This window comes from Myxocyprinus asiaticus, chromosome 3, assembly GCF_019703515.2.
Source record: "Myxocyprinus asiaticus isolate MX2 ecotype Aquarium Trade chromosome 3, UBuf_Myxa_2, whole genome shotgun sequence".
Classification (NCBI taxonomy): domain Eukaryota; kingdom Metazoa; phylum Chordata; class Actinopteri; order Cypriniformes; family Catostomidae; genus Myxocyprinus; species Myxocyprinus asiaticus.
In genome coordinates, this window is record NC_059346.1 from 27,918,293 (window position 1) to 27,924,292 (window position 6,000).

A 6,000-nucleotide genomic window follows, 5' to 3' on the forward strand; every position below is an offset into this window, starting at 1 on the left:
CCACACTACATTCAAGTGTCAATTACTAATGAAGGCAGATTTTAGACAAAATGTTGAATTGTGTTGGGACAAGGGTGTTTTTCATAAATGTTAGCCAAGAAATTAAGGTAGGCCTATGTGCCTATACAGAAATTGAATTTCAAAAGTAAACCTATCCTGAAAGACAAAAACTGTATTTTATGCTCTTGAATACGTCACTTCACAAACCACGTATACATTTTTAATCAAGACAATCACCTAAACTCTTCACAGGTTCTGCTGCTTCTCTTATAATTATCCATTCAAAATGAAAAAAGGCCATCCAGAATGGAAGTTTCTTAGTGGAAATTTTACTTAACAAGCATGGAGTGAATTAATTAAAGGAAATTAAGTGTGCATCATAGCTGCAGTGGTAAAGAATGTTATAAGTGATAAAGGATTTATTTATTTCTATTTAATTGTTTAGCCATATAGAATTTAGAATTTTAGACATTTAAATTAATTCTGATACCATAAAATGAATAACTATTTGATCATGAGTATTTCGATAAAACTATGCCAGTATTTGTAAGTCTAACTGGTGTTTTGTCTGTGCACAGCTGGAGGGGTAGGGTACTGAGGTTTACATATAGTATGATAGTAAACATATTTTATCACTCAGTGAAACTCACAGGCTGTAAATCAGGATCTGAGCCATATCGCTGCTCATCTCTGGCTTGTAAAATGGATTAATGAGACCTGCCCCTTCTTATGAGTGCCACACAAACACACTCACATATACCTTGTGTGGAAACGGACAAGCCATTTTCTCTGTAAATTGTTCATCTCAGTAAATCATTTTATTACATAATTATTACAATGTTATTGCTTCTGGCTTTTGGCAGAAGTTCACAAAATGTAAAACATTTTTTAGAACATTAATTTATCCAACCACCTACACTTTAAAGGGATAGTTCTCCCAGAAATGCAAATTTTGTCATCATTCACTTGTTGCAAACCTGTATGACTTTCTGTCTTCAGTGGAACACATAAAGAGATGATAGGCAGAATGACAGCTTATGTCCGTTTAATAATTCAAGTGAATGGTGACTGAAGTTAAAATCTCCTTTTGAGTTCCAGGAAGAGTATAGACTCATTTCTTTGTGTCACTCCTCTGTGCTCAGCTAGTGTTTGTGGCAGTCTTATCAGAAAGGACAAGAAGCCCAATCACCCCTTAAAGAAACAAATTTCAACATATTTTATGCTTGAGTGAAATCTTAGAAAGATTTTTTTTTTGCCCTATAAACTTGAAGATAATGAACACTATTTGAAACAAATACTTTTATTGTGGCATTTGTAGACATATATTTACAAATATAACGCTTGTGTTTGTTTGCCATTTGCTTAGTTTGGGGAAAAAAAATTACAAGACTGTTTGTCTGGAGTAGCTATGTTCAGGGACGTGCACTGCGGGGCAACTCAGTGGCCCAAGCCACTGCCCCTGTGCCCTCCTTGGCTGAGGTGAATTTCATTTGCAAATATTCATTTTGCAGATCCTTTTTATCCACAGCGTCAAAGCAATTATACATGATGAATAGTAAAACACTCTCCGCGTATTTTTGTATTATTATTGATTGTTCAACATGCGCTAGCCTATGTTGTTTTTACAATGGAAGGCAAAAACTAATCCCATCTCTCACAAAGCAGTTATTGCATGTGTGTATGTTTTTGTGTACAATCACTGTTTAAAAGACACCATCATAAATCTGCCACTGGAGGCACCAAAGTCACTGCTTCTACAATGTGTGTAAACACCTGACACGTCCCTGAACGCATACACAAACCCAAACATGTACATACAGACGACTGTCATGGGAAACATTGCAAATAATCTGTTTGTACACAAACACAAACAAAAATATGCAGAAGGACAGAAAAGCAGTAAAGAACACGGACATTAAAAAGAACACACACAGCTGCTTAAGTAAAAATTGTCCTTCATTTACTTAGACGTTTACAACACATATAGCACACAACTAGTTTTAACTAATATATCTGACAGATATTAAGCACTGTTTACAGTGGTCTTATTTTATTTTTAATTTTTTTTTTACTGTTTTTTATACAGTCATTAATTGCAGAAAGGAACATGCTGAGTTAGTGGTTATATAAAAGCAAACTTGTCAAAGATAAACACATTTGAACACACATCTATAATGTCTGTCAGCTTTTGTTTAAAATGTGTTGATGCTGTCAGTTGGCGAAAAAAATCTTCCAAGGCCACACCTCCTACATCTAACAAGAAAAATGAGACCATCATGTGTCACACAATGTGGGATCCTGGGGAAGTCTTTGTCTTCTTATGAGGACAGTGGGATAGAGTGACCTAAAGGTCCCAGGGCAATGTGAGGGTGTGCCAGACTCCTATGAACTATTCTAATGGTCGTTGGTCAGGCACTGCAATACAAAACAAAGGATCTTCCTAAATAAAGGTCAAATGTAATGCGCTATGTATATTTCCATTGAACCCCCAGCAGATAGTCCAAATTATCATTTTAATTTTACCTGAAAGACGTTTTTATTCAAAGCTAAGTGTGTCCAGTAATTTTGTTTAGTGTATGTATTCCCTGGGATTCAAACCAGTGACCTTGCCATTCAGCTGCCATGCTCCACCACTTGAGTTATCAACAGTAGAGAAAGTATGGTTCTATTACACATTAGTGATGGGTCGTTCATGAACGATTCGTTCATTTTGAATGAATCTTTTATGTGACTCAGAAGAACAAGTAGTCTCAGACAGTGATTCGTTCATTTTGTGTTGGCCGTGCATGTGCATTGCGCAACCTCCGTTCATTTGTTATGTGAAAACCGCATAGGCGCTGTACAGGAACCAGAAATGATTAGTTCACCTTTCAACTCTTTTGGTCCGAATCGTTTGTTCTTTTGTCACGTGACAGCCGAATTCGCTATGCATGGCTCACACAGGTAACAGAAATGATAAGTTCACCTCTAGAGTCTTCTGGTCTGAGTCTTTCATTCTTTTGTCACGTGACAGCCGTATATGCTATGCATTGCTCACACAGGAAAAAGAAATGATTAGTTCACCTCTTGAGTCTTCTTGTCCAAGTCATTCGTTCTTTTGTCACGTGACAGCCGTATACGCGATGCATTGCTCCAACAGGAAACAGATATGATTAGTTCACCTCTCGAGTCATCTGGTCCGAGTCGTTCGATATTTTGTCACGTGACAGCCGTATACACTATAGCGTATATGGCTGTCACGTGACAAAAGAACGAACGACACGGACAAGAAGATTCCTGAGGTGAACTAATCATTTCTGTTTCTCATAATTTGTCCTTGGCTGCATTATAATTTTTTCCTTATTGGGACTATAATCAAAGTTTGCGTAAGCAGACGTGTTGGGGGGGATTTGGCTATTGAAAATGTAACATTTTAATTTAATTCTGCTCAAATGAACGAAATGACTTGAATGAAGATTCATTCACTTTGCTGAATGAGACTCAAGGATCCAAGTCAGTAAAATGATCTGATCTTCCCATCACTATTACACATATATTTTCACACAATTGCAATGTAGCACTGAATTAAGCCATGCTTTTAAAAGTGAAACATTTCAATGCATTTTTAACGTACTTAGTCATGTACCACATGACACATGGAAGTCTTGTACTGGAAAGCTTAATGCATAGTCTATTAGACAACTTTACCTTGCTTTATTGGTGATAGAAACAAGATCCAGAGCTGCGCATTCAGACCTGATCACTTGGTGCATAAAACACGATGACGATAACAATCAACAGGTAATTTTTGCGATCATGAAAGGGTTATTTTAAGTAGCAAATAAACTTCAGATTTCAGAAAACAAGAAGTTTGTAAATGTAACTACAAAATTAACAATAAAAATGGTGTAAATATCATCATATTTGCAAACAGTGAAACCATGCAAGTTCATTCATTATTCAAGCACGGTGCATGCTGGGAACACCAGCTTCGAAATGTTAAGTAAAATTTACTTTTTTAATTTACCTGTGAAATTTACTCAAATTAGTGAATAAATATGACAAGGTTTTCTACTTTAGGATTGGAACATGATTACGCATTGTAAAGATAACAAATAATATTTCATACATATCTAATTATATTATAATAAATACTTATAAGCTAGAGCATTAATTTTTACATGTTTGAATTGAGTACAAATGTGTTTACTCAATGTGTTAACTTAGTATTTTCTGTTGTATTCATTTCACCACAAAATCTTTTTTTCTTCTTTTTTTCAGTGTAAGCATATATAAACTGCTGCTTTCCTCACTCCTGCGACAATTCGTCAGGCATCCCTCCCACACCCCAACTCTACCTTATGTCTTTTTATTACTAAACTCAATTTAAGTAAAGTCCAGCAGGGTATATAGAGCTTGGGTCAAGTCTCAATCTCAGGCCCACCATTATAGACAGGACAGCAAGCCAAATCTGTTTACTTTCTCCTCTATTCAAGATTACATTTACATGCGAACTACTGAAGCGTACAATGGCAAGAGAAAGTATGTGAACCCTTTGGAATGAGCTGGTTTTCTGCATTAATTGGACATAAAATGTGATCTCATCTCCATCAAAGTCACAAGTATAGACAAACACAGTTTTAACTGCTCATGAGATTGATAGCCTGAGGGAAAAAAAACTGTTCCTGTGCCTGACGGTTCTGGTGCTCAGTGCTCTGTAGCACCGTCCAGAAGGCAACTGTTTAAAAAGGTAGTGGGCTGGGTGAGTGGGGTCCAGAGTGATTTTTCAAGCCCTTTTCCTCACTCTGGAAGTATACAGTTCTTGAAGGGAGGGCAGGGGGCAACCAGTAATCCTGTCAGCAGTCTGAACTGTCCTCTGTAGTCTTCTGATGTCCAATTTCGTAGCTGAACTAAACCAAACAGTTATTGAAGTGCAGAGGACAGACTCAATGACTGCTGAGTAGAACTTTATCAGCAGCGCCTGTGGCAGGTTGAACTTCCTCAGCTGGCGAAGGAAGTACAACCTCTGCTGGGCCTTTTTCACAATGGGGTCAATGTGGGTCTCCCACTTCAGGTCCTGTGAGATGGTAGTACCCAGGAACCTGAATGACTCCACTGCTGCCACAGTGCTGTTTAGAATGGTGAGCGGGGTCGATGCTGGGGTGTTCCTCCTAAAGTCCACTATCATTTCCACTGTTTTGAATGTGTTCAGCTCCAGGTGGTTTTGACTGCATCAGTGAGCCAGCTGTTCAACCTCCCTTCTGTATGCAGACTCATCATCATCTTGGATGAGGCTGATGACAGTAGTGTCATCTGCAAACTTCAGGAGCTTGACAGAGGGGTCCTAATCTTTCATGTCTTTATTAAACACATCCTATTAAACATTCACAGTGCTGTGGAAAAAGTAGGTGAACTCTTGGATTTAATAACTGGTCGATCCTTCTTTGGCAGCAATAACGTCAACCAAGCGTTTCCGGTAGCTGAAGATTATACCTGCACAACTTTCAGAAGGAATTTTGGACCATTCTTCCTTAGAGAACTGCTTCAGTTCAGCCATATTCTTAGGATGTCTGTGTGAATGGCTCTCTTGAAGTCACTCCACAGCATCTCTATTGGTTTAAGATCTGGGCTCTGACTGGGCCACACTAAAAGATAGATTTTCTTCTTTTGAAGCCATTCTGTAGTGGATTTACTTACTAGGTCTTTGTCCTGCTGCATCACCCAATTTCTAATGAACTTCAGCTGGCACACAGCCACCCTGAAATTATCTTGTAGGATATCTTAATAAATTTGGGTACTAATTTTTCCCTCAATGATGGCAAGTGGTCCGGGCCTCAAACAGTGTTGCCGGAAATTTATTTTCTTAATAGAGAATAAGGATCAAACCAATTTCTCCCTAAAGCAAGCCTGACATCAGGCATCAGTAAACTTTAACAAATGATAAGCGCTTTAGAAACACGCTTCATGCAGTTTTAGAACTGCTACGAACTGTTTCTTGCGATTCTTTTTCTTCTAAGCAGA